General features: G+C 39.0%; 1 long non-coding RNA gene across 1 annotated transcript in view; it reads left to right on the top strand.

The window, feature by feature from the left end:
• LOC131512713 (uncharacterized) overlaps positions 1-13204 on the top strand; it is a 118170-nt gene extending 104966 nt beyond the window's left edge. The window contains exon 4 of the long non-coding RNA XR_009262264.1: positions 12924-13204. This is a non-coding gene — a long non-coding RNA (uncharacterized LOC131512713). The remainder of the gene's footprint in view (positions 1-12923) is intronic.
• The last annotated feature ends 759 nt before the right edge of the window (positions 13205-13963 follow it).

The raw sequence follows: 13963 nt of genomic DNA, 5'->3' as shown, positions 1-13963 counted from the left end.
CTCAGAGCAATGATTCATTTTTTACTAGGAAGACTTCTCTGTGTTTACTTAACCTTGTCTTCAGAATTGCCACCCATCTATTCTCGAAGGGTAGTTAATAATTTATGCCATGTGAATAGAGGATGACTAACTTAGTCCACAGTGCAGTTAACAGCCTAATTTTAAAAATGCACAATGATCTAAACTTATTTTTAGCAAGAATTAATAACAAGTAGTTTACACTTTTATAGATAAGTGTGGTTTGTAGACATATATGAACTTGGTGTGATTTTAGACCCCAACAGCATATTATTTAGGATACCAGTTTAGCTCTACAAATGTCTGTTCCCCACAACAGACTGGAGCTATATTGTACCCCTTGTTTTGGTTCCAGAGGTATAGCTACCCATGGAGAAGTCAACAGGAAACACAGGAAGCTAGCACAGTAGAAATAAATTTTTTTAATGAATACCATATTTTTACTCAGTTGATCAAAGAGAAGCCTTAAAGTATTACATTAATGGGGCGCCTGGGCGGCGCAGTCGGTTGAGCGTCCGACTTCAGCCAGGTCACGATCTCGCGGTCCGTGAGTTCGAGCCCCGCGTCAGGCTCTGGGCTGATGGCTCGGAGCCTGGAGCCTGTTTCCGATTCTGTGTCTCCCTCTCTCTCTGCCCCTCCCCCGTTCATGCTCTGTCTCTCTCTGTCCCAAAAATAAATAAAAAACGTTGAAAAAAAAATTTTTAAGTATTACATTAGCTTTACTTAGATAATGATTAATATAATAGAAAAATAAGTGGCTTTCTAACATGTAACAAGTAATTTAGCAATTACATATTTGTTCCTAGTTATTTCTTTTAATCATGAATCAGAATTCAAAATTCTTTAAGGTAGATAGGTTGCAAATGTAGCAAATAAGGAATAGGATTTTGTTCAAGACATCTTGGGCAATGTCAGATTAGATCTAAAGAGAGTTTACACTCTAAGTATTCTTTTGGTTGCAAGTGAAGAAATCCAATTCAGCCTTATTTAAACAAAAAGTTGATTTATTGGCCTGTGTGCCTGGAGTGAGGAGGAACTGGCATCAGGTACAATGGACTGAAGAAACAAAATGGTCCTTCCTTCTTCTCTTTTGAGCTCTGCTCAGCCATCCCTAGGCTTTCTGTGTGTTGACTGGCCTGGTTTGGTTAGAGTGCAGAACCCTAGACCCTGGGGGAGACATCTAGGTCCTTGCTACTCCCGGTGTTGTGCACAGAACAGCAGCAGAGGCTTCATCTGTGAGCTTCTTAGAAATGCAGACTCTCTGAGTTAGAATCTGCCTATTAAAAGATCCCTAGTTGGCTGGTGTGTATATTAAAGCTTGACAGTGTCCCTATCAGACCACTGTGGCTGGGAAAAGGGGTTTTTAAACTTGGCTGGGCCCGGGTCTCATTGGCATTAACAGAAATATAGGGGTATGGGAGGGCAGCTCAGCTCTACCAGAATCACATGACTGGGCTGAGAGAATGTAAGCCAGAAGTGTCGGATTACATACATACGTACATACAATGCATTCTCACTGCAATGGAAAAATGATGATTTTGTCAGACGAAGGGAATGGTTTAAGATCAATCTTAATTTGAAGAAATGTTGGGGACGTCTAAGATGGTTTCTGAGGGAAAGAAGCTGGAAAGAAGAGAGAGGCTGTGGATGTATTTTCTATGTTGTACAAACATGTTATTATCGGGGTCTTCTTCACAAGATAAACTTCTGAGTTTCAGAGTGAAATGAATAAGTAGACCAAACTTCATAACTTTGATTACCTGCCTGAGAAAAATATTTTATTTCTTTTTTTATTTTTATTTTTTTTATTTTTGGGACAGAGAGAGACAGAGCATGAACGGGGGAGGGGCAGAGAGAGAGGGAGACACAGAATCGGAAACAGGCTCCAGGCTCTGAGCCATCGGCCCAGAGCCTGACGCGGGGCTCGAACTCACGGACCGCGAGATCGTGACCTGGCTGAAGTCGGACGCTTAACCGACTGCGCCACCCAGGCGCCCCAAATATTTTATTTCTATAATGGACTTTTGTTATCTTTATTAGCTACCTGGCACATGATCGATCCCTCCTTATATTTTGAGAATTCCCTATTTTATGTGACCTTCTGGGAGGCATAGGCTACCTTCTGCTCTACGAGGAAAATACCAGTGCAGCCACCCGGGCAGTTCTGAACTTAGAACTGCCCCTGCCCTTTTGGCTTACTGTTCAGTTGTCACTGTTTTGAAATTCCCAATAAAATTTTAACAAAGAGGGGCGCCTGGGTGGCTCAGTCTGTTGAGCTCAGGTCAGGATCTCACCGTTTGTGAGTTTGAGCCCTGCTTCGGGCCCTGTGCTGACAGGTCAGACCCTGGAGCCTGCTTCAGATTCTGTGCCTCCCTCTCTTCTGGCTTTCCCCTGCTCATTCTGTTGTCTCTCTCTCTTTCTCTCTTTCTCAAAAACAACTAAACATTAAAAAAAAATTAAAAAACAATTAACAAAGAGACCTGCATTTTCATTTTGTAATGAGCCTCACAAATTATGTAACTGGTTGTGCTTGTACCTAATAATGCTGACTGATCATGCTTCTTTTTTCCTATAATACAAGTTAGATCAGATGCCTAAACTTTGTTCCTAATATGCCAGTTTAGGCATCTTGATCCGACTAACTTGTGTTTTAGAAAATGAAATATTATCAGTCAACATTATTCCCATATACTACTTTTTGGGCATTTATAATCTTCCCATGTGCTGTAATTATTTGTGCATCCATATTATGTCTTATATTATGTTGGGAATTTCGTGTTCCCACAGCATGATATGCCTCTCTTATTATCTATGTAGGTATGTTTGTATCTATCGATCGATCATCTATCCATGTATCTACCTACATATTTATAGTTGAGCAGCATGTTTTTAATAATATAGTCTCATTCAATCCTCATCTAAGCCCTGTAAGTGTTGCTGTTGTTGTTGTTGTTGTTGTTATATAATGATTATTGTTAAAGGACTGTGGTTCAGAGGCATCATATGTCCAAGCCTTTCAATGTCATGACGTTAGGGTTAAAAGACAGGGTGATGTGAATCGCTCCTCTCTATATGCATTACATTTTCTAAGGTGCTTCTAGAATCATTTCAGGATTGAAAACTTCCATTACACAGATGAAAAAAACAGAGAGATTTTGACAGACTGTTCAAAGAACAGACATAATAATTAGCCAGTTCAAAGTTTGATGTGAACCTGACTCCATGAAATTTTCTATAGTGGTAGTAAAAAGAAAAAAAAAATGAGGTACATATACAACCAAATGGTTGTAGTTTACAGATTTTCAAAAATGGCATATTTATATTAACAAATGTTCTTAAGACAGGAGGGAGGACTAGAAGATACTACCTGCTTTGTTTTATCTCCACAATTTTATTTATTTTGAAAATGTTTCTTCATGTGCCTTTTGGCTGCCACAAAATCTCTGCAAGCATAGTTAAAATAGTTTCAGCTAATCTGATAATATAAATATTTTTAAAAACATAACCACCAGGAATGCTCAGTATCTTTGAGAGTTCATGGCAACAAAAATAACTATAAGAGTTATATACACAAGCCAGGTTGTTCAAGTATTTAAACAAATATTTGATTATCTCATTAGCTCTAAAGCAAATATTTCCAGCTAATAATTGAAAAAAAATTCTATTTAGAAAAACATTATTGTTATATTATTTATTTATTTATTTATTTATTTATTTATTTATTTTGGTAAGAAAGTGAGATTTATGTTGGAAGGAAACACCCTCATAAAATGTCAATTTTCTGAAATTAAATATAATTTGAAACCTGCTATGTAATGTTTATAGAATATGACTTGTAACTCATTTAACAAGTTATAGGCAATTGAATAGTCTCTAAGTTCCTCCACAGAAACACCTTTTGTTTTTTTTCTGTAACCCTGCGAGGATATTTTCTAGTCTCTTACAATAAAATAATTTCGTATTATTAGAAGATGTGATCCCTGTTTTAAGAAATATAGTCACTTTTTTTTTGTTTATTTATTTTGAGAAAGAGAGAAGGGGAGAGAGAGAGAATGGGGGAGTGGCAGAGAGAGAGAGAGAGAGGTAGAGAGAGAAAGAATCCCAAGCAGGCTCCGTGCTGCCAGCACAGAGCCCAACTCGGGCTCAATCTCACAACAGTGAGATCGTGACCTGAGCTGAAATCAAGAGTCAGAAGTTTCACCAACTGAGCCACCAGGCGCCCTGAAATATAGTCACTTTTTAAGGTAATAATTTATGTTTTTACTATGGAGCGGAAGACTTAGGGATGATAAGCAAGACTTGCTCACAAATAAAAATCAACACCCTCTATTACAGAAAAAGAAGAGTCATGGTTTCACTCAGCTACAAAATCAGGAGGTAGAAAACTGCCTGGTGGGGTGGGGGGTTGGGGGGGCAGGATTTACTCACCACCTGATTCTCTTCTTCCTTATGGAGAGATTTTAGTTAGAAGAAGTGGAGTGACTCAGAAATCTGATTTAGTGTAGAGTCAGGCCGATGCCAGCCCAGATTTACAGAATCATTTCTCCCTCAGCCTTTGAGCAGGGCGTGTGACCTCGGAGTCTCGTAAGGCCCCACATTCAGAAAGACCTTGTGCATGTGCCTGTTTCAGCACTGTCCTACTGTTATCTTGAAATTCTTGACAGTTTTTTTGGCTAGGAGTCTTGATTTTCGTTTTGCACTGGGCCCTAACCCCTGTAGCCACAAGCCATGAGGCCAGTCCTGCCTCTGATGCTGCCAAACCTGTTTAGCCACCTCTCCAAACCATCCACTCCCCAAACACTCTGACTTTTCACGCTCTGCACCGGGTTTTCTTCTTGCCTCATCTGGTGTGACTCACCTCAGTTTTCAATGTGTGTTTAAAAAGTCACCTATAGCCTCACTTGTCCTTTCTCCTGGTGAAAGGTAGTCCTTCGTCTGTGGAAGTCTTCTTCTTCTTATTATTATTTTTGTAATGCTTATTTATTTATCTTGAGAGGTGGGGGTGGGTCAAGAGGGGCAGAGAGGGAGAGAGAGAATCCCAAGCAGGCCCTGTGCTGACAGTGAGATGCCCCTATGGAAGTCTCATCTTGTCTCACCTTCTCCAGAACCTGTTCCAGTAATTATTATACTCTCCTAGATCTTCAACCTTTCTCTCTTCATTGGTTCCTTCTCTGAAACCTATGGACATATGTTACATGAGCACCCTCTTCCAAGGCCCTGGTAAACTGGTTTAACTCCCAGACAACTTGCAGAGTATACATCTGTCCAATGGAAACAAATTCTTGCCAGGCCCAAAGGTGTGGATGTAGCTACTCCTCAGCTCTGGTCCATAGTGTCAACGCTGGAAGCTGGATGTGGTTCCCTACTCCAGCTCTGCTATTTACTAGCTGTGTAGCCTGGAGCAAGTTACTTAACTTCTCTATGCCACCGTTTTCTTATGAAAAATGAAGATAATAATAGTACCTACTTCAAAGGGCTGTTAGGAGAGCAAAATTAAATGTGTTTAGAACCATTTCTGGCAGGGGCGCCTGGGTGGCTCAGTTGGTTAAGCATCTGATCTTGGTTTCAGCTCAGGTCATGATTTTGAGGTTCCTGAGTTCAAGCCCTGCCTTGGCCTCTGAGCTGACAGCACAGAACTTGCTTGGGATTCTCTCTCTCTCTCTCTCTCTCTCTGCCCCTCCCCAGCTCATGCTCACTTTCTCTCTCTCTCAAAATAAATAAATAAACTTAAAAAAGAAAGAGCCATTTGTGACATACAGTAAGCATTATCTAAATATTTCTAATTATTACCCTGTCTTCCTTCAGCTCTGCTCTCTCTCCTGCCTCTTCCTTCACATTACCGAAGTGTAATGATGGTGAGGGGTAAACAGAATACTGTTCTGCTTGTCAAAGAAATTATGAGACATTTGGAAATAAATGGAAAAGAAAGGCACATGTCCTTTCAGTATTGGACCTGTTGTGTTCAGCCATGGTCTTTAATTGTCAAATCTGGAAAACAGGAAAGATAGCATTCAGCACCCTGCATCCTCCTCTTACAACTGATAACCAGATGAAAACAAAAACATTCTGTTAAAAGCACTGCCATATAAAGGCTCAGCAGAGCTGTCTGCAGCATCTTCTTCAGAGAGGTGTGTGGGAATTGCTTTGTCTGCATATCACCAAAGGGATAGCTCTTTCCTCTAGCCTGCCTAATAAAAGACTATGAAGGTAATGAATTATTAGCCTCAACACTTGAAAATGTCAGCATCTTCCAAATTCCTGTTCCACCACAAAATAAAGTTCAGATTCATTGAATATGCTGTTAAAGTAGTACCTATCTAACTTTTTTTTTTTTTTTTTTTTTGAGAAAACATCATGTTCCTTGGGTGAAATCTTCTGGAACATTGTCTGGTTACAGTTTAATGTGATTAAAATCAATCCAGTAGCCCAAGCCAGAAAGCTAGGATGTAACTAAATTCTATATGCATCCCTGTACATCACCTCTTTACCAGCCATTCTATCACCACATGGTTTTTACCTCTAAGCTGTAACCCCTACCCCCTTCTAATTCCAGTTTAAAAACTTTCCTATCTCAGGGGCTCTCAATGTTAGAAGTACATTTGAATCTTCCTGAGCCTAAAATATATGTATATAAAGATTTTCAGGCCCACACCAATGTATATATTTTTATAAGGGTTTTCAGGAAGAGTTAAACTCTGAACTCCTTAGGTTGGCAAACAAAATCCTTCATGATACTCTCAAAGCCTTCCTGTTCATTTTCACTCTCAATATCCCATCAGTAGCCCGGTATACGCTTACATGAAAATGTTCTAGTTTCTTTCTGCACCAAAGTTTCAAGTTTTTGGTCCTTTTAATTTTGTTTCCCCTGCCTGGAATTCCCACAGGGTTTGTTCTTATTTTAGGGGTTACACCTTCTATAAATGCATCCCTTATTTCATCAGATTTTCTTAGGCACCCCTCCCCACATGCTATCACTAGCTTGTATGTACATTTCCAAACCTCTGCCTACATTACATAGTAAGGCCAATGTTGATGGCACTGATGAATGCTCGTGTTCTGATCTTTCTATATGATTTGCTGCTCCTTAAGAATTCTTATTCATCTCTGAACGTACCTAGCACACAAGGATACTAAAGTTTTTTGAATAATAAACGTGCATGAAATTACATCAGAAATAAATCACGAAAGAAGATAATCATGGGAATGGGAAGAACGACAGTGAGTATCTAGAGCTTCTAATTCCCTTCTTTGGATCACTGTTTTAGGTTAGCCTGAAACCCAGAGTGTCAAGCAGCCTGGTAAATGTGCACTACAGCTGCTGCCCTATGCGACCAATGTAGTAAGCCTTCTGTGACTGTCTCAACTGACCTCAAGGAGGAATCAAAAACAAGAACTGGAGGGGTGACTGGTGGCTCAGGAGGCTAAGCCTCTGACTCTCGTTTTTAGTTCAGGTCATGATCTCATGGTTTGTAAGTTTAAGCCCCACATTTTGCCCAGCATTGGGCTCCATGCTGACGGGGCATGGGGCATGCCTGGGATTCTTTCTGTCTCCCTCCCTCTCTGCCCCTCCCCCACTTTCCCTCAAAGTAAATAAATAAAACTTTCAAAAAAACCAAAAAACAAAAAGTAAGAACTGGAAAACCAGATAGGCAGAGGCATGCAAGTAATATTTTTAAACAATCAGATATGACAGAAGCATAATGTATTAAGATGACCTAAGGATCTTTCTCGTGTCTATGTGGAAATCAATAACCCTTAATTTTTACAATTGTAACAAATTATATTTTGTGATGTGAAAAAATTTGGAGAACTGCTTGGAATCACTTATACTTCTCCCCTTTTTGTATTTACAATCTCCTGTAGCTAACAAGCTTTGGAGTTCTTCAGACCAATCTGAGATACTGTTTCCTGGGCTATAGTTCTCAGCGAGGCAATGAATAAAGTGTTTACCAACCTATTTTGAGGTTGGTTTTCTTTCAGTTGACATCAAGGATACTTTGCCACCAACTAAGGGGAATGGTAAATATTCAGGTGGAGTCAGCTTTAAACTGGTGTAGTGGTTGTACCTTCTCCCCTTCCCTCCAGATGCTTCCATCCAGGGTGATGTCACATCTCCTCAAACAATGAGGACCACATTGACCACATGCCCAGATTTTCTGGTCAGTCCCAGTTTACATCTATTTTCTGACATAATTATTAACAGTATGCTCCCTTTTACTCTCAAAAGTGTTTTTATTTTAAGTTTATTTATTTATTTTGAGAGAGAGAGAAAGTAAAAGTGGGGGGAGGGGCAGAGAGAGAGAGGGAGAGAGAGAATCCCAAGCAGGCTCTGCACTGCCAGCATGGATCCCAACGCAGGGCTATATCTCATGAACCGAGATCATAACCTGAGCCAGAATCAAGAGTCTGAGGCTTAACCAACTGAGCCACCCAGGTGCCTTCAAAAGTATTTTAGTTTTGGGGCGCCTGGGTGGCGCAGTCGATTGAGCGTCAGACTTCGGCTCAGGTCATGATCTCGTGGTCTGTGGGTTCGAGCCCCACGTCGGGCTCTGTGCTGACAGCTCAGAGCCTGGAGCCTGCTTCAGATTCTGCATCTCCCTCTCTCTCTGCCCCTCCCCTGCTCATGCTCTGTCTTTCTCTCTGTCAAAAATAAATAAAACATTAAAAAAAATGAAAAATAAAATATATATAAAAAAGTATTTTAGTTTTATTGACAAATTATACATGCACTCTAATTCAAATTTTGTCTGTTGACAAGAAAGTTCTTACGTCAACTAACTCATTTGATGTGAATGAGCACAAATGTGAGTATTGTGAATATACACACATTAGCCTTCCACCTAAAATAGAAAGCTAATTGTTGCCATGTAAGCTGAATGTTTTTTCTCTTTCTGGTTTTTCATGGTGACAATGACGGTGATGTTCATGAGTATACTATCAGAAGAAAATCTTATGAAAATCAGAAATTAATTCCTTCTATTTTTTCAGCTTTTCACTTTCTAAGTGCCTCTTTCTTTCTTTCTTTCTTTCTTTCTTTCTTTCTTTCTTTCTTCTCTCTCTCTCTCTCTCTCTCTCTCTCTCTCTCTCTCTTTCTTTCTTTCTCTCTCTCTCTCTTTCTTTCTTTCTTTCTTTCTTTCTTTCTTTCTTTCTTTCTTTCTTTCTTTCTTTCAAGTAGGCTCCATGAACAACGTGGGGCTTGAATTCACGACCCTGAGATTGAGAGACACATGCTCTACTGAATGAGCCAGCCAGGCGCCCATTCTAAGTGCTTTAAGATGTAATAAATCATGTCTATGCATGTTCAACATTTTGATTTATATTTCCTATTATATTTTATCTCTAATTTATAACAAAATTTTGTAAGTGTAAGAAAGGTACTGAAACAGGGGCTGTTTAAAACACCCTTCATGATTTATGAAAATGTGAGCACTAGGATATATATTTTAAATTATGTAGTGGTCAGGAAGAGATGCTGGTGTATAAAAAACAGTTGAGAATAAACTGGTAAAGACATGCTTAGGACAAGAAATAAGAAATGTAATTGTACCGTAGGATGTGATTTACTAAAGCAAAAACATTATTGGTTTTAGTAGTTATTAATGTTTACTGAAGCCTAGTTTAGTTATTTTAATAAAGAGATTTTTTTTTCTTCTTTTTGGAACGGAATTGGGGGGAATTAATAGTTAGGGTTAAATCTGGGTGAGCCCAGGATAGAGCTACCATTTTAAGCCCCAGGCCAACTTCATTCTTTGAAGTTCAGAATGAGTGACCATGGCAAGATGTAGTCATCTGGTGGCAGGAAATTACAGAGACGTCTTTTTAAATTACAGAGATAGTTTTTGAATGCTTCAGTGGTGAAACTGCAAAAACAAACAGCAGTAGTTGGAATAGCAGTAGTAGTTGGAGCCAATATTTATTATGTGCTAACCTTGGGTCAGATGTGGGGCTCAGTATTTTATATGAAATTTTTCAATTAATCCTCACAACAGTCTTATGAGCTGAGCCTATCCTTAACTTCATTTTACAGATGAACCTAGACTTGGCCAATGGTAGAGCCTGGAAAGAAATACCCTTTAGTATGATTCTAGTGTGTAAGCTTTTAATTAATATGCTAAGCTTCACCTCTAACAATACAGCACGTGTCATAACAGCTGCCACTCATTGAGTACTTACTATGTGCTGAGTGCTTTAAAATTATTTTTAATCATCAAAGTGTAAATATATTAGTTCTATTTTCCCATAAGGAAACTAAGGCTCAGAGAGTCTGGATTAGTTTTCCATTGTACAAATTAGTACAATTTTAGTCATTCAAAACAACATAAATGTATTCTGTTACAGTTTGGGAGGTTAGAAGTTCTAAAATCAAGGTTTCAGCAGGGCTGTGTTCCTCCAGTCTCTGCTTCCATCATCAAAGCTCTGACCCTGACCTTCCTACCTTCCTTACATCGGGCCCACCTGGATAATCCAAAATAATCCCTCCATCTCCAGATCCTTAATTTAATCACATCTGTGAAGTCCCTTTTGCTGTGTAAGGTGACATATTCTCAGGTTCGAATGACTAGCAAGTTGATATCTTTGGAGGGACCATTATTCAGTCTAACTAATTTGCCCCCAAGTCACAGAGTTGATAAGTATTAGACATGAGATTTGAATCTAGATGTTTTTAGGCTCCAAAGTTCATGCTATTTCTGTTCTACCACATTAATGATGATCCCATCAGTTATTCAAAGAAACATTTATTGAGATTACAAAAAGAGCCATACAGTGCCTGTGGTAGGTACCGGAAAATATGAAATGCTTTATGAGTTGGAGTCATCTTTGTGCACGTGCCTTATTAATTTCTGTAACTTCCAAACGTGCCAGAGATTAAAGATTTAATAAGCCTAAATAATTAATAAGTAAGATAAAATACCTTCTAGAGTAAGTATTTGTTAGGCCCCACTCTTTTTACATTAAAACATTATTTATTTCTCTCTTCCAGAGATTAACACTAAGTAAAAGTTTCAGGTAGGATACTTTTTAATATTTGATTTTTTTCCTTCAGATCTGTGAAGTGGAAACCTTTCCTGGATAGAGTATAGATATGAGCAAAACATCTGATTCTGTTTTTCAGTATTTGTGAGATTTGTTTCCTTTACTACTAAAAAAGCAGCACAATGCTTGGTGGTCTTTTTTGTATTTTGGAAAGGGCATATACATTTACTCCAAATCTTTAACCAAGGAGCCCAAAGGCCTACCTTCCAGGTTGGTAGGTTACAGAGCAAGAGAAGGCTTTTTAGCTGGACCAGTAGATCTGCTGTGTATCTTTTAAGACCTATGGGATCCAAATATCTATGGCAGATCTGGATGAATGAAGTCTATGGCAGGGAAATTACAATGCTGTCTCTGGCAGATAACTATTCCTCTTGAGAATCAGCTTTTGGTTTTCTCCTTGTTCCTAACAGAGATTAAATTTTTGGTCATGGCACCCTGAGTGTTCCTAGGACCTGCACTGTACATTAAGGACTGGGTGATATCTGAACCTAAGTCACTACACTTAGATGGTGTAGCAGCCCTTTAACATTAAGTTGAAATGCCAGATTTCAGTTCCAAAAGACCAAATTAAATTGAATAAACAAGCGATTCATATTCCCAATAAGCTTACCCTTGCTGTATGACCACATCTCCCCTCAACTCTTGCATCTGATTGCAGAGGGAATCTCCCTTAGATTAGTTGATTGGGGGAAAATGAATGAGTTTGTTTACTGATGGCTATGCACCAGCCAGAGCTGGATTCTGGTCCTATTATAGACTTAGAAGTGGTCTTGAAGGAAAACAGGGAAGAGATATCCTCTCTGTTGGCAAAGCTTGTGCCAGAACATTTCACTATCTAATTTGTCTGGAAAGACAGATGGCCTGCGGAAATGGATCTATATGCAGAATATTTTCAGAGAATTGTATGGAATAATACTGGAGGATTGGTAATGAGGAGTAGGTAGATGAATCTGTTTTTTTTTTTTTAAGAACAAAGGGACATGGAAGTTGTGGTAGAGGAAGTAAGTCATGTCAACTATAGCTTTATGACTACTTGCAGAACTGTATTATCTACTTCTGTGTTCACCCTAGATCTCTCAATTATTTATTTTAACAAATATTCTACTATTATATATAGGGTGTGCTGGTAGTGTTTAACTTTACAACTTAATCCACAGATTATAAAATGTCACGATGGAGACATTTTCATGATATAGATCTAAGGGTCATATCCATAGGTCATGGATGTTATAAATAGGTCATGGTTTATATTATTATAAAATATTATAATACATTATAATATAAATTATAAGTTAGATTATATTATAGATCATGGTTTGGTACTGCTGTTTGCAAATTTAAATATAGAAGTGGATGTTTGTTGATTTTGTGAAGCTAAGTAGAGAAGTGGACTGGACACTTTTAGTCTTTGTTATTGTCCAGCATCTTTGGAATACCATAATGGAAAATTTTCTGTATTATAGTGGGAGGTTATCTTCTCCAAGATAGAAACCAGAAATTACTTTTGTCAGTCTCCTTTCGTACTTAGGGCATAGACACTGATTCTACCAGTGAAGTGTTTAAGATTTTGATATGGAAGAGCGGAACTTGAGGACCATGTGCCATACAGAATCCATTCTTTTCTGTCAAGGGAAACTGGCTTTTAGGGAAATCAGTGGTTCAGATTCTGCTTTTTGGTGTTAGTATCAGTGGTTTGAACTACATTGTGTGTTCCCAATGGTGTCATCTGAAATATCTCCACTGGAGACAGTCCCACTAGTTTGGGTGTTGTTTTTGTTGGCAGAAGCCTCAAGACCGACTATCTGGTCCTCCTAGAGAGTATAGGAGTCACATCTGTATTTTTACACTTTTTTTTTTTTTTTTCTTGGTAGCTGTTCTTTCTCAGATCTTACACTGGGCCAGCTGCCATGCTATTCTATGGGAAGGATCACGTGAAAAAGAAGTGAGGCTTCTGGCTAACAGATAAATGAGTGATAAATGAGCTTGGAAGTGAATCCACCAGCCCCAGTCAAACCTTCAAATGACCGCAGGTCTGGCCAACATCTTGATTATAAACCACGTAAGTGTCCCTGTACCAGAATCATTTCATTAAGCTGCTGCCAAATTCTTGACCCACAGACACTGAGATAATAAATGCTTGTTGTTTTAAGACATTAAATTTTCAGGTAATTTGTTACGTAACAATCGATAACAAATGCAAGCAGATATAATGAAATGAGAAATTCCAGGATAATTAAGGAGGCATTGTTCAAAAGATTGCTAGAATAGCTGAATTCCCAGGTTCACATGGTATCTAATTTACTACTAATGTCTATCTCCTTTCTGCTGGCTGGATTCAATGCCAGCACCAGGGAAGCAGTTGGTTGCATATGTCTGCCTCCCCTAGGGAACTCACAGGCAGAGCAGCTGTTCATGCTGCACTCTACTAAAGCAGTCTACCCTGACATTGGATATGCTGGACCCTCAGGCACTACTACATGCCTGGAGGCCTATAGAGCTTGTGGTATACAAGGAACTCATCAAGCATTATGATGAACAAAGATGTTATTCCATGTTTTTGCAAGACTAAGGGTATTGAGATTTGCCCAGGATATGGGAGACTCAATGGCAGTAGACTGCCTTGTGAACTGAGGCCTATCTCAGAAGATAGAGTGGAGGTATGATCATATTTATGCCTTGAAGATATCGATTGATCACACTGGCTGCATTCTGTATCCCCTACACCCCATTTCTTTCCATCTTTCACCAAATAGTCCAGAAAACAGACTCCCTCAAATATTGTTTTTGCAGATTAAATTGTCATTACCTTTAGATGAGCCATTACCCAATTTGCCAATGACTTTGTCTCAGTTCTCTTTCACCTTGAGTTGTGTGCAGAATTAAGCCCTGGTGAATGAACTAGTTCACTTTC

Source organism: Neofelis nebulosa, chromosome 5 (assembly GCF_028018385.1).
Source record: "Neofelis nebulosa isolate mNeoNeb1 chromosome 5, mNeoNeb1.pri, whole genome shotgun sequence".
Lineage (NCBI taxonomy): Eukaryota > Metazoa > Chordata > Mammalia > Carnivora > Felidae > Neofelis > Neofelis nebulosa.
The sequence above is the reverse complement of the archived record's forward strand: the minus strand, read 5'-3'. Positions and strand labels throughout refer to the sequence as shown.